The sequence below is a fragment of the Symphalangus syndactylus genome, chromosome 1 (assembly GCF_028878055.3).
Source record: "Symphalangus syndactylus isolate Jambi chromosome 1, NHGRI_mSymSyn1-v2.1_pri, whole genome shotgun sequence".
NCBI lineage: Eukaryota > Metazoa > Chordata > Mammalia > Primates > Hylobatidae > Symphalangus > Symphalangus syndactylus.
Genome location: NC_072423.2, coordinates 52,946,068 through 52,973,921, shown reverse-complemented (window position 1 = coordinate 52,973,921; position 27,854 = coordinate 52,946,068). Strand labels below are relative to the sequence as shown.

General features: G+C 35.6%; 1 protein-coding gene across 9 annotated transcripts in view; it reads left to right on the top strand.

The window, feature by feature from the left end:
• ASXL3 (ASXL transcriptional regulator 3) overlaps positions 1-27,854 on the top strand; it is a 176,880-nt gene that overhangs the window by 121,141 nt on the left and 27,885 nt on the right. The window contains exon 1 of one of the 9 annotated variants that reach the window (XM_063610209.1): positions 14,639-14,754. The exons of the other annotated variants lie outside the window; for them this stretch is intronic. The gene's annotated coding sequence lies outside the window, so the exon portion shown is untranslated. Of the gene's footprint in view, positions 1-14,638; positions 14,755-27,854 lie in introns of those variants that run through there. 9 annotated transcript variants of the gene reach the window in all.

The following is a 27,854-nucleotide window of genomic DNA, read 5'->3' as shown; positions in this document are numbered from 1 at the left end:
TATCCACTTTTCAAAAGAGAGGCACAGAGAGGGAGAGATACATATATAGGCCAAGAAATAGGAAAGAATGACTCAAGAGTCTAGAAAACAGACAAGAAAATCTTCTATGAAATGCTCTGATGTTAGATTGAACAGAAAAAGGCTTCAAAGCAGGCATTGTAAGTATCTTCAGATATCTAAAAGAAACCATGCTTACATTAATTAAGGAATGTATAATGACAGTGTCACACCAAATACACATCATCTATAAAGAAATAGTGACAATGAGAAAGAATCAAATTGAAATTATTGGTTGAAGAGTAGAATAAAATGAAAATTTCATTAGAGGGGCACAGTAATAAATTTGAACTGGCAAATGAAAGAATAGGCAAATTTGAAGATGGAGTGATAGAGATTATTGAGTATTACTCATGTATTGAGTAAGGTGATGATTGAGAGTTTACCATCAATTTCACCTATGTGGTTCACTGGTGATCTTGACAGACACAATTTTGGTAGCATTCTTGGGGTGAAAAACTAGTTTGGAGTGGTTTCAGAAGAGACTGGAAGGAGAATATTTGCATAGAACTCTTTCACGTTCCCCTACAAAGAATATGAAAATGGAATGTGTGAAATGGAACAACAAAATGGAATATTAGATCTTCGAATTTCTTGCTGAGTATTTTGAGGCCACTGTTCTTTTTAAAATTGCTATAATACATGGGGTATTTTATTTCATAATATAGTTGTGTTTTGTGTATGTGAAAGCTATTTTTTTCTTAGACCGTTTTACTCAATTTTTGATAATTATAAATTATTTTTTGTTTATATTATTTTTTCAGATAAATATATCACTTATAAGAATGATAATTTTATCTCCTTTATAATTAGCATACTTTTTGAGAACCATTTCATTTATTTGTTCAGGAGAAATCCAGATTGGAGTTAAATAAGATGTAAGTTAGAGAAGAAAGAAGTTGAGAATGCAGACTTGTCTTTTAGTAAATTTGCCTGAAAGTGGAGCAGGCATAGGGGTAACTGGAACAGCATGTTAAGGAGAGAGATGGGGTTTTGTTTGGTTTATTTTTTCATGTGGCAGAGGATTTAATATGTTTAGAGATCAAAGTGATAGAGTTCCCTTTGAGAGGGGGCAATTAAATAATCAAGATAAAAATAGAAATCGGTGGCTTACTGTAATGATCCCTGAAGGCAGGGGTGGAATAGGTGGTTATTGAGGCACTGGTGGAGATACTGTTTCATAGAAAGGAGACGGAGGGCTGCTTCCAGAGAAACTGGAAGAGAGGAAGAAAGTGGGTAAATACAATGTATTTGAAGTTTCCTAGTGGAAAATCTAGGGCATTCCTGCCCGATCACCACAGGTTCTTTTTTTTTTCCCCCCAGGAAAGTAGATGTCAGGCTCATGTACTGGTAGTGATAGGTAGGATGAGGGTAGGGAGCAAGGTAAGAAGCTTGAGCAGAAAAGAATAAAGTTTGAAATAGCAACTGAAAAGAGAATGAAGTTTGAAATAGCAACTGAAAACTGAGAAAGCGAGTTCACTGAAAGCAGCACATCAGGCTACCTTAGAGAGCGATAAGGGCCCTGAATTTGAAGGCTTTATTAACAAACCTCTCTGCTTAAATTTTTCCAAAAGTGTTGGCTGTAGAATGGAACCATCCACTATAGATTGAGCTTCAGCCATATGGGTATATCCAAAAGACAGGAAGGGCAAGAATCTTGTTGACGTGATAGACCAGAAAAGCTGAACTTGAAAACTAGGGGAATGAAGAAAGAACAATGGACTGGGTAAAAGTAAAGGGATGAGTAGATACAGCGGGTCACAAGTTCAAGAATGGTCATGGTAGGAGGAAGTTAACATGCTAGTGAGGTCAGAGAGAAGAGCACGATAGGGGTTAAAACTTACAGTAATAAAGCAGTTTGGGGCATTTTACTGAGGATTTTCCAAAAGATCTGTTGTCTTTTGTCTATTTTTAAAGTTATTAGCAGCTATATAAAAAAATTGTGAGCTTTTTCTTTACGATTTGGGTTTTTCAGTCTAGTTAAAGAATATATTCCCTACATTAATAATAAATGAATGTCCTCCGAAGTATTCTAATCTTTTTATATTTAAATTTTTTTTTCCCTTTAGATTTTTAGAAGTGTGAGTTCTGCAATTTGGCTTTTCTTTTTCAAGATGGTTTTGTCTATTCTGGGTCACTGTATTTCCATAAGAATTTTAACGTAAGTGTGCCAATTTCTATGAAGAAGCCAGATGGAATTTTGATAGGAATTGCCTTCAATCTATAAATCACTTTTGGGAGTGTTGTCATTGCTTAACAATACCAAGTCCTCAGATCTGTCCACAGAGGATGAATTTCCACTTATTTAGATCTTTAACTTCTTTCAACAATGCTTTTTAGTTTTCAGCGTATAAGTGTTACATTTTTATTAAATTTATTCCTCACTATTTTGTTCTTTTAATGTTATTGTATATGAGTTTTTTTCTTCACTGATTTTTGGGTTGATGAGAAGCCAGCTGTTAATATTATTCTAGTTCTCTTGTACATGACAAGTCCTTTTTCTCTTGCTGTTTTCAGAATTTTCTCTTTGGCTTTCAGCATTTTTACCACAATGTGTCTGGGTATGAATCACTTTGCATTTATCCTACTTAACGTTTGTTGAACTTCTTCAATTTGTAGGTGGTTTTTCATCAAATTTAGAAAGTTAAACATTATTTTTTGATAATTTTCTTCTCCTTTCCCTCTCTCTTATCACTTCTACTACCCATAGTAGTACTTGTACGCCACACATCTATGATGTCTGTTCCTCATTTAAATTATTTCCTGTCTTCTTTAGAGTGCGTAATCTCTATCACTGTATCTTCAAGTTTGCTGATACCTTCATCTGCTAGTTCAAATTTACTGTTGTGCCCCTCTTAATGAAATTTTCATTTTCGTTATTTTACCTTTCAACCCAGAATTTCCATCTCACTTTTTTTCATTGTCACTCTCTCTTTATTGATGTTCCGTATTTGGTGAGACACTGTCATTATACCTTCCTTAATTTATGTAAATATGGTTTACTTAGATATTTAAAGATATTTAAAATGCCTCCTTCAAAAACTTTTTCTGTTAAATCCAACATCAAGCATTTCATAGAAGATTTTCTTGTCTGATTCTTTTCTAGACTGAGTAGTTCTTTCCAGTTTCTTTGCATATCCGTATCTCTCTCTCTCTTATGCTTTTTTTTTTTTTTTTGCAAGTGGATATTGCAGGTTATATCTCATAGCATCCATATATACTACTACTCTTTCCTTCAGGAATTGTTTTTACTGTTGTCTTTTTACTAACTTGGTTAGAGATTTGACTGTATTATTTTAGTGAAGCTACTTTCTCTGCAGCATGAAGGGGCACAGCCTTGGCCATGAGCACAGTCACCATGGAACTCCCCTTTTCCCTGATCTCTCTGTTAAATTATTATGAATGGCTAAGTGAAATGGAGTAATTACTTAAAGTGTATTTTCCTCAGAGACGGAGAGTATTTCTTTTAATTGTACCTTTATTTTATCATATACCATAATTTTTAGGAGTCTGTTTATATTTGGTTTGGGGAATGGGATAATTAATTTATATTGGTTTTCAGTGGTCACAGTAAAATTACATTTGCCATTCATAAATTAATTTATATTAGGTTTTCAGTGGTCACAGTAAAATTACATTTGCCATTCATAAATTATATTAGGTTTTTCAATGGTCACAGCAAAATTACATTTGCCATTCATAGTAAAATTACATTTGCCATTGTGAACCTGTTTCTAATTATACTATTTCCTTGATAAGCAATGGGGATAAAATTATTAGGGAGCTAATAATCACTGCTCAAGATTTTATAATCTGCTTTGATATCACACCCAGACCTTAGGTCCATTAATTGCTGCCTGATTGCTTTATTGTTTTCAACAATGCGCTGGGCATAAATTGCTCCATAGCCTGATAAAATTAAATTTCAGTTCCTTTGCAGAGTATTTTTTAGGCCAGTTTTTGAGGTGATTCAGGTCCCAAGGGAGCTCTTCTTGGTTATCTCTTTCCCTGGTTCTCTCTGTTACGTGAGTTGATTTACTTTTTAGCTTGTTACATTCATAAAGCTACCAGTCTCCTCTTAATTGCTCATGACCAAAATCTCCATTGGTTTCAAGATCACTCTTAGGCACAAACTTCCCTATACCTGTACTCTATATTAAATAGTTGCTTTAGGGAGACCGTAGAAATCTGTCCTTATGGTCTTCCTCTCTGCCTGGACAAAATCTAGAGTAACTGCTTCGGATGGGGACAGAAGTAATCTTTTTGCTTAAGTACCAGAGCATTGGGTGGGGGTGCTCAGCTTACCTCTCCTGGAATAAAACATCCACCCTATGAATGAGCTGGGGCAAAGGCCCTAGTATTCTTGGCCTGTCACTCATGGGGTGGAGCCACCACCCTAGAGTGGCCCACTGCCCAAAAGAAAGGAGCCCTTGATCTCTTGGTTGTACTTGCCAGGTATTTAGCCTTTGGAACTCGAAGTTGGAAGGGATGAGAAATGCTGCGGACCTGCCTCTGCCTCTCCCATTGAATTACTGTGTCAACTGACTGGGAATTGAGGGAGGATAAATCACTCCCCCCCAACCTCCACCCCCATCCCTCTCCTCACTTTTTGGCCAAAATTGCCTGGAGAGGAGCTTCCCTCACATGAATCTATTGGACGGAATGGATGGGTCAGAACTTAAGTGACACAGATTCTTGCAGTAGTTTCCAAGATTTAGCAGAATTTTTGAATAACTGTTTCTTCATTTATTATATGCCCTTAGGGCAAGTTCCAGATACTCTAACTGGGTAATTTTAAAAATATATTTTACCATTATGATTGATTCTCCGAGGAACAGTTCGACAGAGCTCCCCACACCACCATTCTGGAAGAATAACTCTACTACCTTTAGATTTTTTGTGTAACTTTTTTATATGGTAATAAATTTTGGTTTCAATTTGTTTTCCTCTGCCAGATTTCCAAGTATGCCAAAGGCATTTGTTAAATAAACTGCTCTTTTCCAAAAAGTGACATATTAGTAGTGTATGCATATTTCAATATGTGCTATAATGTAGTAGGTACTCAATAACTATTTTTTAATGAAATTCATATTAACATCTTATTTCTATGACTAAAAACACCTCACAAAAACTCCTTTATATTCTTTCCTATTAAGTTACATTTCACGTTCAAGAAAAGTTGCAGTTTGTCAAGATTTTTGATATTACAGATGCCTCTGAAGAAAGAATTATATTAAAGTATAGATTGTCATTAACACAGGGAGGTTGACAGTTTCCATTATAAATACCTATTTTAATGAGTAATTGTTGAAAGTACTGTTTCCTCGAAGACGACCATTTCTTTTGATTTTTACCTTTATTTTATCATTATTTATTATGGTAGGTTTTCAGTGGTCACAATAATATAAATTGCATTTTGCTACTCATAAGTGTCCCATTTCTTTGACAGCCATTGGGGATTAACATTAATGAGTAGATATAATGCCTGTGCTCAACATTTTATAATCTAGAAGCAGTCAGATATGCAAACTTAGAAAATGGTACAGTATTTTAAAACACAAGCATTGCCGTTGATAATGTGTGAAGTCAAAGATGTTATTTAGAATATGATTTTCTCACCTAGAGTAATGTTGTATTAAGCCTTTACAGATTCGTTTTTATTCATTAATATTTTAGTACCAAAATCCTGATTGTTTAAATATTGTATTTTATACATTAGAAGTGTCATTAAATAAATGGTGAGTGTGGAAAGGCTGTTTTGATGGAGGGTTGAGGAAATGTTTTAAGTGGTTCAGTTTACCCAGTTTCTTTAATCTCCTTTTAGGATAGTTTCCAGAGTGTTACTTTCTGTCATCTGTGTTCTTAGTTAAATTTTTCTTTTAATGTTTTATCCATTCAGAAATTCTATTGACAGGAAAGGAAAAAAGCCAAGAAAAATTGGTTAAACAAGATTAAATAAGCTATTATTAATATTCAGATATTATTTGACATGTTTAGTAGCTTAGGTATATTTATCATATTAATATATTTTAATACTTCAATATACAGTTGATTCTTAAGAGATGAATATTTATCTTAAAATATGCATGCATAAAATTTATAATACAGAAGATAACATAAGATAACAATGAAGCTACCATTTATTATGTTTTTAATATCTACTACATATTTATTTCACTGGGGAAGAATAAGTATTGGGATACCATCCCACCAACTTTATATAGACCCATTTCCCAAACAAGTGTTTGGAAAATGTGATTTTTTTTTTTTAATTTAACTGAAAATATTTTCCTTATATCAAATGTGTGTGACAATTTATTAAATTTTAAAGCATGATCAGTTAACTGCTACAAACTTCTAATTTATATCAAATGAGCCATTTTCAGCAGCAAAATCAAGTATATATATATATATATATTTTATTTTTTAATATATGCCAAACTACAGGTAATTGCAGAAAAATATAAGACCCACATTATATTCAACAAGCTCCAAATTTTCCCTGTCCGTTTCTGATATTATGAATGCCAAATGTTCCGCAACTACTGTATTTATCTTTGTTGTTCTACAGATCAGTTATTCATAAAAGTGAAGAAATTGTGGAAGGAAAAAATAATCATTCATTTATTTTTGTGTGAAAGTTTTATTGGAATGCAGCATGCACACAGATAAGTGCTCACCTGATAGCTGTACAGCTTAATGATTTTTTTCTAAAAAGGGAGCATATCCTTATAACTGGCATCCAGATTTTTTAAAAAGAGAGAACATACTGTAGCATTTTGGAAACTCCTGTTGCCCTTTTAGTTAATACCCACACAAAAGAACCTACTATCCTGACTTTTTTTTACCATCAACTAGTTTTGTCTGTTTTTGAACTTTATATACTGGAATCGTTCAGTATGTACTCTGTTGCATTTCGCTAATTTTGTTGTGTGTAGCAACAGTTCTCATTGCTGTGTAGTATTTCCATTGAGTGACGTCATAATTCCTTATTCTCTTGATGGACATTTGTTTTTTTTTTTTTTTTTTTTTTTTCGTTTTGGAGTACTTTTAGTAGCTGTAGCTGTACTTTTAGGAACATTGATATTATTATTCTAAAATTTCTGTGAAAATACAAAGGGCTTCTAATAACCAAGGAAAAAGATCAAAGAGCTACCTCAACAAGATACCAAGCTACCAATAATCAAGATAACATGGACATTTTGGTATCTATGATTTTGCTTCTATGGACATTTTAGTAGCTATGATTTTGGTCCACCTAAATACAAAATTTTTTGAGATATATGCCTGCAAGTCTAATTGTTGGGTCATAGAGTATGCATAGATTCAGCTTTTGAAGATAGTATTAAACTATCTTAAATACTTTCAAAATAATTATACCAGTTCATATTGCCACCAGTGATATGTGAACATTCATGGTATTCAGCATCCTTACCAGGACTGGATATTATCAAACTTTACAATTGTTCATAGTGGTTTTAGTTTGCATATATCTGATGACTAATGAGGTTAAGCAACACTTGACACATTTTTGGATACTTGGATATCTCCATTTGTATATTACCAGTTCCAGTCTTTAGTGTATTTTTTTTTATTGGGTCATCTTTTTCTTGTTGATTTGTGTCAGTTCTTATAAATTCAGAGTATAAGTCCTTTGTCAAATATATTGTTGATATCTTCTTACATTGTGGTTTGTCTTTTGATTCTCTTAGTGTTGTCATTTGATGAAGAGAAGTTCTTAATTTTAATATACTCCAATTTGCTTATTTGTCTTAATATATTGTCTATTTGCATCATGTGAAGAGATGTACTTATGCTACATTTAGATTTAGATTTACAAACCACCTGAGTATGACATGAGATATAGATTAATTTGTTTTAGACGCATATCCAGTTGACCAAACATATCTTATTTAAAAGGCCATCCTTCCCCCCCACCCCCACAGTGTAATGTTACATTTGTCATAACAATTGACCTTATATGTGAGCATCTATTTATAGATACTGTTCCTTTGCATTGGTCTTTTTGTCTATCCTTACACCAAAACCATGTTATCTTGATTATTGGTAGCTTGATATCTTGTAGAGGTAGCTCACTATCTTTGTTCTTTTTCTTTGATTAGAAGCCCTTTGTATTTTCATAGAAATTTTAGAATAATAATATCAATGTTCCTGAAAGCACAGGAATTTTGGTTATGTATTGCATCTAATATATAGAACAACTTAGGGAAGAATTGAAACTTTTGCCAAATTGAATCTTCCAATCCCTGACCATAACTTGTCTTTCCATTTATTTAGGTCTTCCTTAATTTCTCTCAATATTTCATAGTTCCCTTAGGAAAGGTAGTACATCATTTGATCAATTTGTTCCTGTGTCTTTGCTGATTTTTGCTAGTATTATAAATTGTTGCTATTTTTGTTGATATACAAATCAATTTTTATATATTGATTTTTTCCAGTGAATGTGCTAATTTACTTATTAATTTTAATAGTGTATGGTTTTTTATCCTGTCAGTCAATACACAGAGTTATGTTGTTTATAATAATTACAGTTTTATGTATTATTTTTAAATGCTTGTACCTTTCTTGCCTTATTTCACTGGATAATATCTTTGGTGTAGTGTTGAAGAGAAGTGGTGATAGGTGGCATCTATATCTTGTTTTTAAACTTCGGTTTAAAGATTTTATTATTTCATCTTTATGCAGGATGCTTAAAGCAGATATATTTTATAGATGCTTTTTGTTATATTAAGGAAATTTCCTTCCATTCCTAGTTTTCTCAGTTTTAATCACAAACAGTACTTTCTGTATCTATTAAGATGATTTCTTCTTTATTATATTAATGTGATAAATGAACAATTGTTTTAGATATTAAATGATCCTTTTATTTCTAGAATGAACTTATATACACATGCCCATGCATGCACATGTAAATGCAGTTTGCTAATATTTTGTTGTAAATTTTTACAGTTTTGATCAAGTGGAGATTGGCCTGTAATATTCGTTTTTTAAAATGTCCTTGATGGTTTTTGGTAATACGAGTAATGATGCTTTCTTAAAATTAGCTAGTAAATATTCTATATGATGCCAAAGTTTGTGTAAGATTTATATTATATCTTTTCAACATGTTTGGAAAACTATACTTGTAAAGTTAGCCAAACTAGAAATCTTTTTGGGAAAACTTTTAATTACAGACTCAATTTCTTTAATAGTTGTAGAACTTTTCTATTGTCTCAGTTTTCATAAATTGTTTCTGGGAATGAAAAAATTAACAGCTCTATTGATGTAAAATAGCATGCATATTGAATGTGTACACGTTGATAAACTTTGACATATAAACACACTCATGGAACCATTATCAAAATCAAAATAATGAACATATCTTTCACTCCAGAGAATTTCTTTGTACACTCTGACATGTATACAATATTGAGTCTTCCAGTCCATAAGTACTATATAACACCCTCTCCCATCTTCTGATTTTGTACTGGATAATCCTCTGTGGTGGGGGATGGACTTAGGGATGGCTGCCTGTCCTTATAGGATATTTACCAGCATACCTGGCCTCTACCTACTAGACATAACTAGCATCCCCTGCCTCCAGTCCCTAACAATCAAAAGTATTCTCTAGAAATTGCCAAATGGTTCCAGGAGGACAAATTCCCCAAGGCTAAGAGATTGAAGAACCACTTACGTAGAGATGTCACACATCTTTCGTTTGAATTTATTTATTCCAAGGTATTTTTCATGTGGTTATATATAATTTTCCAAAATTTAATTTTATATTTGGTGCTAACATTCAGCAATGACATTGACTTTAATCAATCCGTGATATTATGATTGAACAATTTTGCTACAGTCACTCATTAATGCTAATAATTTCTATCAATTAGGAAAACATACATGAGGTAGCTCTTGATATAATATCTAAATGGCCGATAAACATGAAAATTTGCCCAGTTTCATTAGTCATCAACTAAACATAAGTGAAACCACAGTGTAATACAGCTGCTTGACCAGGAGGATGAAAAACAAACATACATAAATATAAAAAGCAAATATTGACAATAACAAATGTTGGTGAGGAAGTGAAGCAAATAGAACTCTATTGGTGGGAGTGAACTGCTTCTTTGAAAAATGGTTTGACAGTATTTATTAAAGTTGACCTAGCATTTAAACTCTTCCCTAGGTTTATACCTAATAGAAATCATTGATATGTTTACCAAAAAAAAACCAAAAAAAAAAAAACATGAGCAGAAAAATTATAGCTATAGTGTTCACAATGGCCAAAACCTGGAAACTACCAAAATACCTATCAACAGCATAGTGGATCAATAAATTGCTGTATAGTATTCCAGTGTTTGAATTTACAATGAGAATGAACAAACGACATCTACATGCAACACCATGGATGAATCTCACAAATACAGTGTTGAGCATAACCGCCCAATACAAAAGTGCATGTACTGTGTAATTCCATTTTTATGAAGGTCAAAAAAAACAAAACTAATCTGTGGTGTTAGATTACTCTTAGGGATTAGTACCTGGGAGGGAGCACTTCCGAGTGCCGTTGATGTTCTGCTTCTTAATCTGGTTGCTGATAACAAAAAAAGTATGCATTTTGTAAAAGTGATTCGAGCCGTGCTTATGATTCATTCACTTTCTATATATGTTACACTTCAAGGAAAATATGTCACATGTGCAAAAATTAAAGAAAATGACTATTCTTCCATCCTAACTTGTTTGGCTCTGCAGTGAACAGTCTGTTCTGTCACACATGCAACTGGAGTTAGGTTTCTCCCCACTCTGACCACTGCTTCCTAATCACTTCCACTCCCACCATGACCCCTAACTCCTTGTCAGGATGTACAGTAAGTCTGACTTAAAATCTGACTGATGGGCCGGGCGTGGTGGCTCACACCTGTAATCCCAGCACTTTGGGAGGCTGAGGCGGGTGGATCACCTGAGGTTAGGAGTTTGAGACCAGCCTGACCAACATGGAGAAACCCTGACTCTACTAAAAATGCAAAAATTAGTCGGGCGTGGTGGTGCATGCCTGTAATCCCAGCTACTCAGGAGGCTGAGGCAGGAGAATTGCTTGAACCCAGGAGGTGGAGGTTGCAGTGAGCCGAGATTGCACCACTGCACTCCAGCCTAGGCAACAAGAGCAAAACTCCGTCTCAAAAAAACAAAACAAAACTGACTGGTGGTCATTGATCAATGTGTTATTTTTCCCCTACTTGTACCTTGTTTGTTTGGCACTTCACTGAGGCTAGCTAGGAAACTTATTGGCAATCATTTTAGTTTAAGAAACTATGACAGCAGAATGTGTGGGCTAGAAAGAATTGTCCATAATTAACTTCGTTTTTCCATTTGAGTTTTCTCTTTCAGTGGGTCATAGTTCACGTAAAGGAATGTTTTCTGAACATGTTCTTCTGAATGTGTGCTTCTGAATATGCTCAAAGACATAAAAATTAGACCATTTCTTTTTATCTTATTAAAGACATATTATCTTTCTAGGCACTCTTTTAAATAGGATCAATTCCAGCCAATATCAGTATTTTCTTGAATTTTTGTCCTTAATGATCTAATTTAGAATTTCCTGCTTATTTAGATGTAGGTCTATTGGTGAAGGTTAACAGTTTTCACTTGCTCTTTTACTTCTTTCAAACAAGAAAGAAGTGTACATCAACTATCATCTTTAAACATATAGTTAAAATATATGCACTTTCATTTCACTTGATCATATTAAACTTCTAATTTTATTTCTTTACTGAATTTTTGTAGGTTTTTGTTTGGGGGGAAAACAAAGCCTTTATTTTATAAAATGCCTGAAAAATGTTATGATAAAATAAATTTGCATACAAAATGCTGTTGCCTTACGAATATAATTATATTCTGTTCTCTAAGGTTGATTTTAAAATGTTCTCATTTTTTTATTTTGCCAGATAAATTATTTCATTTTGATTTTCTATTTAGTTTCCTATATTTTAGCCCCAGAGTCCAATTTTGTCATTTTAGAATGAATGTAGAGATCATGGTTATTCTTGCATTGATTTCTAAATAACCAAATTACATCTTCCTTTGTAAACAGATGTTTGTATTTGTTTTATTGTCATAATTTCTCTCTTCCTTTTGGGGAAACAGACAATTTTTTATTTTTAACGCCCATGGAATTCACATTTGCTTTCTCTTTTTTATGCGTTTGTATGCAAATTTGATGAATATTCTTCTCATTTAATTTTATATTTGATTTTGTGCAATATGCCTTAAACTTGCTTTCAAAATATATGTGATCTTCTTCCAAAATTTGTTTGGACTCCTCTTGTCCAGATTTTTACAACATTTATATTAACTGCATTTTATTCCTTTTTATGAGGTAAGAATCATATTATGGAAAATCTGAATTCCCAAATGACTAATTGTTAACTTGTCAGTGTATGGTTATTATTTAACTAAATGGAAACATTTTTCAGTTATGATAATGAATTGTGTCACTGGTAACTGATTTTTAAACAGCTTGGAATTTTAAAAGCCATTCCTTCCCTTTATCATTTGAATAAATTAGATGGTTGGTTGTTTGTGCATAGATCCTATGAGTCCTGTGGGTGAGACCATATGGTGTGATTAGATCACTCTGTGTCTGGGAGAGACTATGGGGATCCCTTGCAGAGCCAGGGCTGTATTGTCATAGCAGTTGCCTCCCTGCTAATTGATCTCAGGGCTCACACTCTTACATTTTTGGTCTGATCACTTATATATCACTCAGCAATAAAAAACTGTGTCAAAAAGATTAAAATTTTAGACATTCCTGCAGTTGCTGGAAAAAATGGTGATAATGTCATAAAATATGCAACCTTTATTTCTTAAATGTTCATGCTATATGAAAATAGTTCCATGTACTCCTCCAATTTCTGGTTTACAGACAATAGGTTATATTTTAGGTGTTATTTGTTTAAGATGAGATACAGGATTAAAGGGAAACTAGATAATATATTGGCAAAAATTTGAGAACTGTTTTTGATCCTCCAGTTACTATTATTTTGCAAAAATTCTTTTATATTTGTTTATAGTAGTTAATCATAAAGTATGATTTTGGCTGTTTGTTTTCCACCTGATATATTTATTTATTTATTGTAGAATATATTTGTTTTAAAATTTCAGCTTTCATTGCTGACAGAGAATATGAGTGATGGTATTTTAATGCTTTCTGTCATTTAAAAAAGAATTGTACTGTACTTTTAGAGTCTAAGTGATTGTTGCTCCTGGCATTAACATTGACACACTTAAATAGATTTTGACATTCATTGAGATTGCTTGCTTGCAGGCCTGAAAATAAAGATGAGATATGAAAGAATTTAGATTATTGGGGAAGGAGCCAGTCATTTAATTTGTTTCATATTTCAAACTGCTCTCTTATTTCACCTGTAGTTTACAATACTGGCTGATGAGTGTTCTTGTGGTTGTTCTGAAACAAAATCTCCTCTGATGATTTTGAAGCTAGTTTTCCTAAGATACTTTTTAGCTACCCCCATTACTATAAAATATTTAGCTCAGAATACCAAGAAAGACTTCAAGGATCCAGGATACTCCTCAAACTTTCTGCAATATTTTGCATGTATGTATGTCTATATGTTTGTGTGTATGTGTGCATTTGTTAGTTGGTTTTCAGGGTGTGTTAGTCAAGGTAGAAGCTATGTTGCTGTAAGAAAGAGTCCCAGAAAATAGTGACTTAGACATGATAGTGGTTTTTCTCTCAAATAACAGTCTGCAAGTAGGCAGTGCATCCACGGGATTTTGGCAGTTTGGCTCCTTCAAGTTGTGCAGTACTTCTGTTTCTTCTTTTTGTCCCATCTGCTGCCAGGCTATTGCACTCCTTCCCAGTGGTTGAAGCTGCCTCATCCACGTTCTAGCTAAATGACTGGGGATACACTAGGAGTGCACAAGTTGCATACATCACATGTGCTCACATTCCTTTGTTGAGATGTTGGACACAGCCACCAGTAACCTCAAGGGAGTCTGGAAAGATCATCTCTAGTGCGGCTCAAAATCAGGGTTTGTTGCTATACAAAATCAGGGTTTTTTACTATACAAGAATGAGGGGGAGAATACAGAGAGGCAGTTAGCAATCTACCACATCAAGGGTTTCTGTTTTTATTGTTTGTTTGTTTCTTTTTTTTGAGACAGAGTCTTACTGTCTCCCAGGCTGGAGTGCAGTGGCACAATCTTGGCTCACTGCAACCTGCATCCCCCCGGGTTCAAGTGATTCTCCTGCCTCAGCCTCCTGAGTAGCTGAGATTACAGGCACCCGCCACCATGCCTGGCTAATTTTTTGTATTCTTAATGGAGATGGACCATGTTGGCCAGGCTCCTCTTGAACTCCTGACCTCAAGTGGTCCACCCCCACTCAGCCTCCCAAAGTGTTGGGATTACAGGCGTGAGCCACCATGCCCGGCCTGAGCTTTCATTCATTGTCTTCACCAAATATATGTCATATATTATGTAAAAGGAAATGTTTAATATTCAAATCTTATGTGTTCTAGGATGTCAGCAGTCAGGCTTGAGCATCTATGTTGACATAACGGGGAGTAGGCCATCTGGATAACTGCATGTATACATCACCTGACCATGATTGCAAGAGCTGCAGTTAGAGACCGATACACATATGGTAGAATATTGATGGAAATACAATAAGTGGTAACTTCCATAACATAATTTTCCATGAACAACAGTTAGAAAAGTTCTAACACAGCAAAGTGCAATGTTCTCCCAAAATTCAGGTTAGGTACATTCCTAGAAAGAAAATTCTGTATGTGTTAAAACCCATGCAAAACTTCAGTGTTACGTGCTGGTCTCAAGTCATCATAGTGGGTGTTTGACTTGCATGTGTGTCCCTGGGGTCATTTGTATGGCATAAGAGATGCTGGCAATTCCTGCTGGTGGGTGAGTGTGTGTACATGACAAGGCCTCTGTATCTTCCCTTTTTGCCCACAAAAGGCCAGCAATCCACCTTCATTGTGGAAACTGCCCCCCCCCCCCCAGACACATTTCAAGTGGTATTTCTTATTTTTATAAAGTTTTTCTCCTGGAAGTCATCACTGTCTTTTGCTTTTTCTGCATTGAAGAAAACATTTAAACTGTGTGTTCATACTTTGTGTTGCTTTGCATCTCAACAATGTCTCTCTGTTACATTTCAGCACAGCACATTGCCAAGGGCTGAAATTGAATTCAATATAGGCAGGTCCTGGAATCATGGAATCACCACTCATCCAGCAGCACTTAGGTCCTTCCTAACCCCATTTCACCCTCTTTCCATTAACTGCTGCTTCTTTGAACCTAGTTATTGTCATTTTTTCCTATGCTCTACCTATGCCATAGAACTTTAGATCTTGAAGGAACATGAAGAGATCCTCTATTTTAATCACTTTCACATTAACAGTAACTTGCCCCAAAACACATGGTTCATTCTAACTCTAAAACAGGCCATGGGTATTTCTTATTGCTCTCGTATTTCCCATAAGAAGCAAGCTCCCTTTTCATTCTTTCCAAGTTTTCCCCAGCTCAGCTTTAGACTACCACTCCTTTCTTGAGTTGATGGCATTCTCTAGACCTGTGGGGTACATGTTCCACCAGGCCCCCAACTCTTCCCCCATTCTCCTCCCCCAGTCTTTCTCTCCATGTGACACACATGAATTCGTACTAGGGGAAGGACCTGTGCCTGCTCTCCTCTATTTCTTTTTGCTTAAATTGGCTTATTAGTGTTATCTTGAATCCATTTTGGGGTAGGAACCTTTTCATACCCCTTGTCCACTTTTTCATGTGGACTGGTTTAATTCAATTTGTAATTGGTAAAGTTACCTAACTAAGGATAGCTGATTGCAAAGCTTCAAATCACAGTGAGAGTGAACAAAGGTGTAGAGTTCTTCTAGCTGGTAGAAGGCCCCACTCCTCCCTCAGTACACCCCCTTCAGTAACTGACTCAGGACAATGGACATGAAGGTCACCTGAGGCCTCTGTGTTTTCCTTTATATTTTACCTTATTCTTGCTTCTCAAAGTGTCATTGTGTCCACACTCTGGGGCTGAATATTATGACTAGGTTGTGCATGTGTGGGTGTGTTAATTTATCTTGAGTTTACTTGACCTTATTGAAACTTCCCAAATTCGCTGTTCCTTCGAGAATTTTGTTCATTTACCTGCTTTCAAACTAGCAAGTTGTCTAAAAATTCAGCAGATTCATTCTTTACACTCTAAAGCCAATCTGTCATATACAGATCTACTATATATGTTAGCATATTAAAAAGTAGTAGGCTACACATTCTGCCCCGTATTGTCACTTTGCTTTTCACATTATCCTTTTAAAATGTCACTTACACATTATACACATCCAGCTTAGCCTTCTGTTATCCATCAAGCCACAGTAACTGGAAGGAAGGGTGATTTTGCTGTAGAAAGTAGGCCCAATGCTGATTTGTAATTATTGAAAAACTCAATGTGATTACTCTCTAAAACATCATATTTGTGTGACTAATATTTTTGTTACTAACAATAATGTTTCTAATTTTTATCTTTAGTTTTGGGAAGGATAATGTTCTAAATCAAATATCTACAGAAAACCTGAGGGTATTAAAATTTGCTTTTATTACTTATGATCTCTTTACATTTAAAAATTGAGGGGGTACATATAAAAAATAAAATTTTTGAGACATAGGTAAAGAGACGAGTGGTAGGTAATAAAGAGAAGGGGGATAGAATGTAGCCATTATGTCAGAAATGCTCTTGAGTGAGGGCCCTGGATGTGAACACACACTTATTTCAGAGATTCCAGACAGCAAAGGCAAAAGACAAACACAGTAAGTCACATAGACCTCATTTTTTAGTAAAAGGAATCATTGGGTTGAGTGTCAGTCATGCCAAGCAGCATTTGAATAAAGTCTCAATGGCAATTTTGTTAAAAGGGCAAAGACCTTGTTCATAAAGGCCAATTCTTATGCTGGCCTTTAACGGTAAGTTGAGAGTTCATTAAACTGAAGTTTAGCCAGATGTGTCAATTCAGAGATAGAGTGCAAAAGTAGATTCTAGGTTTATAATTCTCCAGTGCTCTGACCTATAGATACTGTACAGCAACATTTCTTACAGTGAACACAATCTGTAGAAAAGCAGACCCATGGAATATAGACAGCAGTGTTCTCAGCTTTCATGAGTTTGGGAAATGCTATATTCATTTGCATAGTAAAAGTCCCAGAGCTCTGCAGTGAAGAAAACATTTAAACTTTGTGTAAATAGTGTTTCCCAAAGTTAGTTGATCTTAAAATCCTTTATTTCCTTAGGAACTTCTCATCAGTTGCTATAATAGAATCTGTTTTGAGAAACAAGGAAGTAAAAGCATGAAGGTTTGACATGTTGCTAATTGTGGCATAGGTGTTTCGAAAGTCAGATGACAGGCTTTCTCTATTACTAATGAAATAGGAGAGTTGTATGTTTTAGGATTTTTGTCTAGGTGTTTGGGATTGGTGTAATTTAGGTGGCATGTTTGGCATTTTGTTAGGAAAATTTAAAGGTTGGTTTGCAGTCTTTATGAAACCCTACCCTTATAGTGTTCTATAAAGTGAACTGTTGGCTTGTAATTACTTTGCAGTCCAACTTTTTTCATGGTCTTAGGCTTTCTTTGCAAATGGAATTTCTTTCTTCAATGAACTGTGTACTGTTTTCAAGGTGGAAAATGTATAATAGATTACTCAGTGTAATACTTTCTGGTTGTGTTACTTTGGCCTTGCTCAGATTGCAAGAAGTGGAGATTTGCTGGTTAAAAAAAAAAAAAAAAAAAAAGTGAGTGGGGAGGTGATGTTAAACATACGTTTATATTTACCTCTGTTCTTTTGTTATATATTTGTAGGATATCTGTTCATCTCACAGTGTCTCTTCTAGTATCCCAGATTCTCGTTCCCTATACATCAAGGAGGTGATTAATTAATTAAGTCATGTAATATGTCTCTGGTACAGCTTTGGCTCCAACTCTGATCTCTAGGTCAATCAGCTATAGCCTGAGTAATAGGACTGATTTTGCTCAAGGCTAAAGAGCCGATTTCTCAGTAGAATAATAGTGACAGTAGAGGTCGAGTGACCAGCCAGCACTAGAGCAACAAAGCATTCAACTCTCCAGTTGTGATACCTAGTTTCAAAGTAGAGAGTCACTTCTGATTGTTGCTCCTTAAATATCATGATATCTGTGTTCCATTTTAAGGGCATATTTGAGAATGCTATGATTTAAAGGATCACAAGCTAAGCACTTAGTCGTATTATATATTAATTTTTTAAATGTTTACTCATATGTTAGGTAGTGTATTAGGTTATTTGCATTTATTATTTCTATTCATATAACAGCATTGCAAGTATGCTTACTTCCTCATTTGAATAATGAGACAAACTGCCATTCAAAGCTGTTAAGAAATTGGAGCATCTTCAGACAGCTGTGAAGATACAGAGCTGGGCTTAGTAGACCAATTTTCTAACTTTAAATCAAGCTGTCTTTCCATTGTGACTTGCTGGGTTACTTAAGGAGACTACCATGGAATGTCTTGAATACATCAGAAGGATGCTTTGTGGGTTGGGAGAGGCTGGGCATTGGTTTGTTGTTTTTGTTTTGTTTTGTTTTGGTTTAATTTTTTTGGCCTTAGAGGATGATAGAGGAACCAGGATATACAGAAATTAAAATAATACCAAATTAAATGAAAGGAATTTACCTCCCATTTTCTGGTTTGTGCACAGCTAATTCATTTAATAAGAAGCCATAAATTGTCTGCACTTTGGAAGGTTGTGTAACAGTAACATAACTGTAGTATTGATAACCCCTAGGCAAAAGCTAAAATCTGTTGTCTTCTTTCTCTCTTTGTTACTTTACATCAAAGATTAAAAGTAGCTTCTACTACCTATATGTTCCTTATAAAATCTGTTGTTTATACACCCTAACAAAAGTATCACAAAACTGGGTAGAGTTAAGTAGAGGCATCAAATAGTGATACAACTAAATCATGGCAAAACGAGTTCCTTCAGCATTAATTAAGTTCCTGCTCTGTCATGCTATGCAAATCCCTGCCTTCATGTAGATTATAGTCTGCTCTTTCTAGTCCGTCGTCTTTGGCATTTGGTACTGTGGGAAGTCCCTTATTACGTATCCCATAGACCCATATCCCACACACTCAAACACACCCAGCTCATGTACACATATAATTTTGTCTCTTAACTGATAAAGGAGCACCAACCAAGTGAGTTGTTCTCACCTTCCCTGTATTAGTTTTCTGTGCTGTGTAACAAATTACCACAAATCTATCAGCTTAAAGTAGCATACGGTTATTATCTCCATGGGTTGGGAGTGAGCTAGGTTAGTTTTCATGGTCAGGAGTCTGGGCACAGCTTTGCTGATTCTTCTGCTCTGGGTCTTAACATGGTGAAATCAGCGCACTGACATCTCTATTCTTAACTGCAGCATGGGGTCCTCTTCCTAGCTCATGCAAGTTGCTGGCAGAATTCATTTTCTTACAGTGGTGAGGCTGAAGACCCCAGCTCTTAAAGGTTATCCCCTTAGGCAGTTTACAATCTTTTTTTTTTTTTTTTTTTTTTTTGCTGCTTCAAGGCCAGCAGGAGAATATTTCTGCCCCTTTTGGCTAAGATGACATTTTATATAATATTAAAAAATCAAGGGAGTAATAGCCCATTACCTCCTCCATTTTCTATTGGCTATAAGCAAGTTATAGGTCCTTTCCATAAACAATGAAAGAGAATTCTACAAGTGTGTGACTCATCAGGGGCTCCTAGAGTATGTCTCCTACCAAATAATAAATACTATATCTCAGCTTATTGAGAACTTTGTGTAAGCAGCACTATTCAACATATTGTACGTTTATTCATTTAATCCTCACAAAAAAACTCTAGGAAGTTAAGTAGTTTGTTATTCATAGTTTAGAAATGAAACTGAACCATGGAGAGTGGATTCTTATTAGCTAAGAATATCCATCCAAAAAATAAACAGGAGAAAACAACAGCAACAATCTTGATGCCACACAGTCCTTCAGCTACCATGCTCTTGCATCATTTCCCTTCATAACAAAGTTCCTTAGCTCCCTTTTCAGAGCCGTGGTTGCTTTTCCTTCTGCCCTTACTCTAGGGCTCTTTCCTGCCCTTCCTTCACATACATCTCTGCTTAGAAATAAATGCCTTGGAGAGTCCTATCTCCACACGCATGCACCCAGAATTTTCCCTTCTTGTACTTCTGTTTTCTTCAGAGGCCTTAACACAATTTATAGTTACAACTTGATCAAACGGGGACCATGCCTTTCTTTGTTCATTGTTGTATTTCCAGCATCTAGCACATAAACTTTTTCAGTGGAAGAATGAATGCCTGCATGTTAACTAAAGAAAGTCATGCGGTATAATGGAAAAAGGTATCATTTTAGGGAGTCAAATCCTACTTTGCTGCTTACCTACTGCTAGGGTCTGAAGGTTTGTGTTTCCTCATAATTTATATGTTGAAATCCTAACTCCCATAGTGATGTTATTAGAAGGTGGAGCTTTGGAAGATGATTAGATCATGAGGACAGAGTCTTCATGAATGGGATTAGTTCTCTTATAAGAAACCCCAGAAATCCAGCTAGTCCCTTCCACCATGGAGACAACAGCAAGAAGACATCATCTGTGAACCAAGAAACAGGCCCTCCCCAGACACTGAATCTGCTAGTACCTTAGTCTTGGATTTTCTGGCCTCCGGAGGAGTGAGGAATAAACTTTTGTTGTTTATAAGCTGCCCAGTCTATGGTACTTTGTTATTGCAGACCAGACAGACTAAGGCACCCATCTTCAGGGTTGTTGAAGGCACTCAGTCTATTATTATTGTTGTTAGTTATCGTTTTTATGGAAGAAGTAGTAGATCAGGGCCATTGTTAAAGGGGAGGAGAGGATAAGACAGTTACCTTTGGGCATAGATATTACCAGGCTACAAGGGGGAATTAAAGATACGTTAGATACCCAGACTTGGGGGCTCTCCTAGCATCCTTTCTTCTCTAGGCACGCCGCACGCTATTAAAAAAGACATTTTACCCTTTACCAGTGTAGGTGCAAGGATCTTGGAGCAGCAGAAGCTGTCTATCTGTTTCACAGTTCCTGGCACATAGTAGATGCTGTGAAATGTTTGTTAAAGAAAGGAATGACTAATAGATAGTCACTTAAACACAGCTGTTCAGTGTATTACAAATGGAAACAGTGATTCATTGATTCCCACTACATTATAACATAACCTTATTTTATCTATACAAGAACATGAGCTTGAGTTTCACTAAATAAAACATTAGTATTCCTGGTTGGGTACATTGGAAGTTTTTCCCCCTCTGCTACACACAGAGGGAACATTAAAGAAAATACAATTATAAAAGGTTGTCTTTTAAAACATACACATTCTCATATTTGCTACAACTTGTTCCAATTTTGAAAACATCACTTCTCATCGAGGCCCAGCAGAATGCCCCAAGATGTGGCCAAAGGTCCTCCACAAGTTTGTCATGAAGTAGATATACTGTGAACATCAAACCCTTCTCTAATTGTGGAGAAGCTGGTGAAAGTGTGATCTGTCAAAGGCTTTATTTTTGCCTTTAGATGTCTTTATTTCAGTTGTTTTTACTGATTCTGCCACAGGCTACATCTCTTCAGAGCAATTCCTGTTTTTGGAATTTGAAAACGGATTGATTCTTAGAAAAGGTGTCAGAATTTTAAACTGTAGAATAATATCATTGGAAAATGATTTTTGTTTTAACTAATATTGAATGAAAACTTAAGGGAAATCCCATGTAAGCACAATAGTTGAAACTGAATACCTGAAACCTTTCAATAATCAATATTAATATTCTCCTTGTTTCATTTGCTTTTAACATTGCGTACATCCCTGAAATACGGCTTTCCTGATTATATATTCTGAAATCCTTAGAAGCAATGATAAGGAAACCTTTTTCTCTTAGAACAATAGAATTGTTTTCTTTCATTAATTGGAGCCTAAGAAATTGCTTTCCAGCAGTCTTATTCTAAGGAATAGCCTCCCCAACATCTGATTGATTATCTCCTCTGCTGATTTGGAAATTTAGACAGGTCATGTGGTGGGATCGGGAGGATAGTTCTCGTTCTCTTGATAACAGCAAAAGGTTCCATTTAAAAGGAGACCATTATTTTCGCCAAGTGGTTGGATTGGCTAAAAATTATATTTGCAAAGGAAAAAGAAAAAAATTATACGTACACACATATATATATATGTATGTGTGTATATAGATAATTGCATAAATGTGTATGCATGTTCCATGTATGTGTATATTAAAGTACATGTGTATATATATGTTTAGATGGATATAGAGATGTACATATATACACATATCACAAAAGCAGTAAGTAGAAAAAGACAGCTCAGAAGAAGAGAGGCTTTTATTATGACATCTACTTTAAAACTCCATCATAACAATAGTGACAAAAAGCCTTCCACATTTCCATCTAAGTGCTGCTTTGTTCGATAACATTTTCTCTCTAAAATTTACTTTGTGTTCACTTTTGCTTGATTCCATGCATACTTTTAAAACTTATTTGGAGGAAGGATGAAAGCTATACAGGCTTACCTTGTTTTAATTTACTTTGCTTTATTGCACTTCACAAATACTGTTTTTTAATAAATTGAAAGTTGGAGGCAACCCTGCACTGAGCAAGTCTATGGGCACCATTCCATTTTTCCAACAGCATGTGTTCATTTTGTGTGTCTGTGTCACATTTTGGTAATTCTCATAATATTTCAAGCATTTTTATTATAATTATATATTTCATTGTTAAAATATGATAATGTATTATTATATATATGGTGATATATGACCAATGATCTTTTTTACTATTGTATTTGTTTTGGGGTACCACAAACTGTGCCCTCATAAGACAGTGAACTTAATCCATAAATGTGTTCTGACTGTTCACTGACCAGCTGTGTCCTATTTCTCTCCCTTTCTTCAGGCCTCCCTATTTCCTAAGACAGAGCAGTATTAAAATTAGGCCAATTAATAACCCTACAATGGCCTCTAAGAGTTAAAGTGAAAGGAAAAGTTGCATATGTCTCACTTTTCAATCAAAAACTAGAAATGATTACATTTAGTGAGGAAGGCATGTAGAAAGCTGAGATAGACCAAAAGCTAGGCCTCTTGCACCAAATAATTAGCCGAGTTGTGAATGGAAAGGAAAAGTTCTTGAGGGGAATTAAAAGTGCTACTCCACTGAACACACAAATGATGAGAAAGTGAAACACCTTTATTGTTGATATGGAGGAAGTTTTAGTGGTCTGGATAGAAGATCAAATCAGCCACAATATTTCTTTAAGCCAGAGCCTACTATAGAGCAAGCCCCTAACTCTTTTTCATTCTCTGAAAGCTTGGAGAGGTGAAGATGTGCTAGAAGGGAACTTGGAAGCTAACAGAGAGATTAGCTCATGAGGTTTAAGGAAAGAAGCCATCTCTATAACCTAAAAGTGCAAGGTGAAACAGCAATGGCTGATGTAGAAGCCGCAGCAAGTTATTCAGAAGACCTAGCTAAGATTATTGATGAAGGTGGCTATGTTAAACAACAGGTTTTCACTGTAGATGAAATTGGAAAAAGATGCCATCAGACTTTTATAGCTAGAGAGGAGAAGTCATTGCCTGGCTTGAAAGGATAGGCTTACCCTTCTGTTAGGTGCTAATGCAGCTGGTGGCTTTAAGTGGAAACCAGTGCTCATTTGCCATTCCAAAAATCCTACAGCCCTTAAGAATTATGCTAAATCTATTCTGCCTTTGCTCTGTAAATGGAACAATAAAGCCTGAGTGACAGAACATCTGTTTACAACATGCTTACTGAATATTTTAAGTCCTCTGTTGAGACTTACTGCTCAGAAAAAATATTCTTTTCAAAATATTACTGCTCATTGACAATGCAATGGGTCATTGAAGAAGCTGACAGATGTAAAAAGAGATTAATGTTGTTTTCATATTACTAATGCAATACCTATTCTGCAGCATATGGATCAAGGAGTAATTTCGACTTTCAAGTCTTATTATTTAAGAAATGCATTTTCTAAGGCTGTGGCTGCCATAGGTAGTGATTCCTCTGATGGTTCTGAGCAAGGTGAATTGAAAGCCTTTTGGAAAGAATTCACCATTCTGGATGCCATTAAGAACATTTGTGATTCACGGGAGGAGGTCAAAATAGCAACATTAACAGGACTTTGAAAAAAGTTGATTCTGATATTCATAGATGACATTGAGGAGTTCAAGACTTTAGTGGAGGAAGTCACTGCAGATGTGGTGCAAATAGCAAGAGAACTAGAATTAGAAGTAGAGCCTGAAGATGTGACTGAGTTGTTGAGATGATAAAACTTTCACAAGTGAGGAGTTGCTTCTTTTTTTTTTTTTTTTTTTTTGAGACGGAGTCTCGCTCTGTCACCCAGGCTGGAGTGCAGTGGCGCAATCTCAACTCACTGCAAGCTCCGCCTCCCCGGTTCACGCCATTCTCCTGCCTCAGCCTCTCCGAGTAGCTGGGACTACAGGCGCCCGCCACCACGCCCGGCTAATTTTTTGTATTTTTAGTAGAGTCGGGGTTTCACCGTGGTCTCGATCTCCTGACCTCGTGATCCGCCCACCTCGGCCTCCCAAAGTGCTGGGATTACAAGCGTGAGCCACCGCGCCCGGCTGGAGTTGCTTCTTATGTGCAAAGAAAGTGGTTTCTTGAGATGAAATTGACTCTGGGTTAAGATGCTGTGAACATCGTTGAAGTAAAAACAAAGGACTTCGAATATTCCATAAACTTAGTTGATAAAGCAGCAGCAGGGTTTAAGAGGATTGACTCCAATTTTGAAAGACCTTCTGCTATGGGCAAAATGCTATCAAACAGCACTACATACTACAGATAAGTTTTTTGGGAAAGGAAGAGTCAACTACTGCAGCAAATTTTATTGTCAGCTTATTTTAAGCAATTAACCATAGCCATTCCAGCCTTCAGCAGCCACCAACCACCCTGATCAGTCAGCAGCCATCAACATCCATGTAAGATCCTCCGTCAGCAAAAAGATTATGACTCGCTGAAAGCTCAGATTATTGTTAGCATTTTAAGTAATAATGTATTTTTAATTAAGGTATATAAATTGATTTTTAGCATAATGCTATTATACAGTTAATAGACTACAGTATAGTGGTAGCTTTTATATGTACTGGGAAACCAAAACATTTATGTGGCTGGGCGCGGTGGCTCACGCTTGTAATCCCAGCACTTTGGGAGGCCAAGGCGGGCAGATCACGAGGTCAGGAGATCGAGACCACGGTGAAACCCCGTCTCTACTAAAAATACAAAAAATTAACCGGGCGTGGTGGCGGGTGCCTGTAGTCCCAGCTACTCGGAGAGGCTGAGGCAGGAGAATGGCGTGAACCCGGGAGGCAGAGCTTGCAGTGAGCCGAGATTGTGCCACTGCACTCCAGCCTGGGTGACAGAGTGAGACTCCGTCTCAAAAAAAAAAAAAAAAAAAAAAAAAACCATTTACGTGACTTACTTTTTTGCAACATTCACTTTATTGCCGTAGTTTGGAACTGAATTTGCAATGTCTTTGTGGTATGCCTGTATGACATTTTTTATTTAGTCCTCATATGACTAGATACAGTCTTGATTACAGCATTATAATCACAATATTTAAAAAATTATTACATATATTAGGATTTTTTTGACAGTAGTTGCAAAGAATTGTTTCCTTCAGTGGCTTTGAACTTGAGGTTGTTCAAGCTTGTAGGTTAAAGTTTATTACATCATCTTTAATATTTTTTCACTATTTATTCTGAATACTTGGTTCTCACAATATTCTCAAAATTGTCCCATTTTCAGATCTTAGAAACTTATATTCATTTGTTAAAGAGGGATATAGTCTCTAGCATGGGGAAATTCATTGTCTCATGTTTATCACATTTGGCTGTTTCTGTCAGTGATACTTTTACAACTCTTAATGCATCAGTTCCCAAACTATATTCTGGGGAATAGTTGTTCTGTGAGATCCTGATGGTTGTTCTGTGAGAGGATTATAAAGTTTAAAAGTTTGGGAAATACCGTATAATTTATTCTTCAGGATTTAAAGTAAATTTTAGCATATTAGATAATACAGTAAATGAAACTACTTAACCATATTTAGTACAGTCAGGCTTTATTTATTGTATAGAAGAATGCATTTCTTTTAGATGGATTTACCTATTAAAATACCTATTTTGCAAAACACAATTTTGGTAATATTGTCTTACTGCAATTTTGGAAATAGCTTCGAAAAGTTATTTGCAAAATTGTCTTTGGCATATTGTTGATCTATCTCCTTTAGGGAATCCATCCCTCTTAACAGCCTTCTTTCATTTTTATGCCTATCTTTATGTTATTATAAAGAATAATATTTTCCCTTGTGGATAAATCTTGAGCATGTCTATAGAGTCTTCTGGGCCATCTAAATTATACTTAGTGGTGAGGAAAAAATTAAAATTTACCTTTTAAAGAGAGTCAATACTCTGGCTTTTATTCGTACTGGAATATAGACTACAAGAGCACTGGGTGCTTGATCATGCAGGGTATAAGTGGCTCAATGATAACAGCATATGATAGTTCATATGCTCATTACTCTTTTATATTGTATTAGACTCCTGATTAGTGTCTCACTGTCTGGGTTGTCTTTGCTCTACAGATCCTATTGATTTTTGTATTGGACACAACAGCTAATGTACTGTACTGCACACACTGTTTACCTTAGTAATGCTAAAAGGCTTGATAGATATTAGCACATCTACAATACAGATCACCTTCTGCAAACACACTCTTCCCTTACACCTATCAATATGATGCCACTTGTTCCGATTTTCTTCCTACCTCTTTCTACTTTTGCTTAGTCTTCCTAACAGGATCTACTTTACCTCCTCATTCCTGTTACATTAGTATTCCTCAGGACTCTGCTTTAAGCCACCTTCTCTTTTGGTAAATATTCTTCGAATGTTCTCATCTATACCCATGTTTCCAACTACACTTTATTTGCTACTCAATCCTATTTGAAAACAATATTTACCATTGAGCATCTTGCCCTATTCTCAGTTACTGACTAGACATCTTTATTTGGATGCCATCAAGATATCCTTACATCAACATATCCAAAGCCTTCATTTCTTATTTCTAAATACTGTTTCCCCCTTGTGCCTTTTCCTGTCCTGATGTTTGGTGCCAGCATCTACCCAGTTAGCAAGCCTTATTCCTGGGAATCATCTTCCACATCCTTGTCTCATCTTTCTCAGCCCCAGTGATCACTCAGTGCCATCAATTCTGGTTTGTATACTTATCCTGAATATTCTCCTTCCTCTCTGTTTCCACTACCTGAACAATCTTAAGACTTTTCATCATTGGTTCCACTTGCTCTTGATGCTAGTTAACAGAAATCCCTGTCTTAGTCTTGCCTTTGTCCAGGGCACCCTCTACACTGTAGTAGGAGTAACATCTACTGGGAATTATAATCAGCATCTCAACCTGATGTAGTGCTAAAACACACCTCCTTTGCCTATAGTCTTGTCTTTTAAAAACTAATTAGCAGTTTTCTACATTTCATGCCTAAGTCAAAAAATTCTTGATATCAACCTTGCCTGCCCTCTTTCATATCACACATTTAATCTATCATCAAATTATGCTGGCTCAACCTTCGGGATGTAATCAGAACCTAACCGTTTAACGCTGCCTCCAGTGCTATTACCCCAGT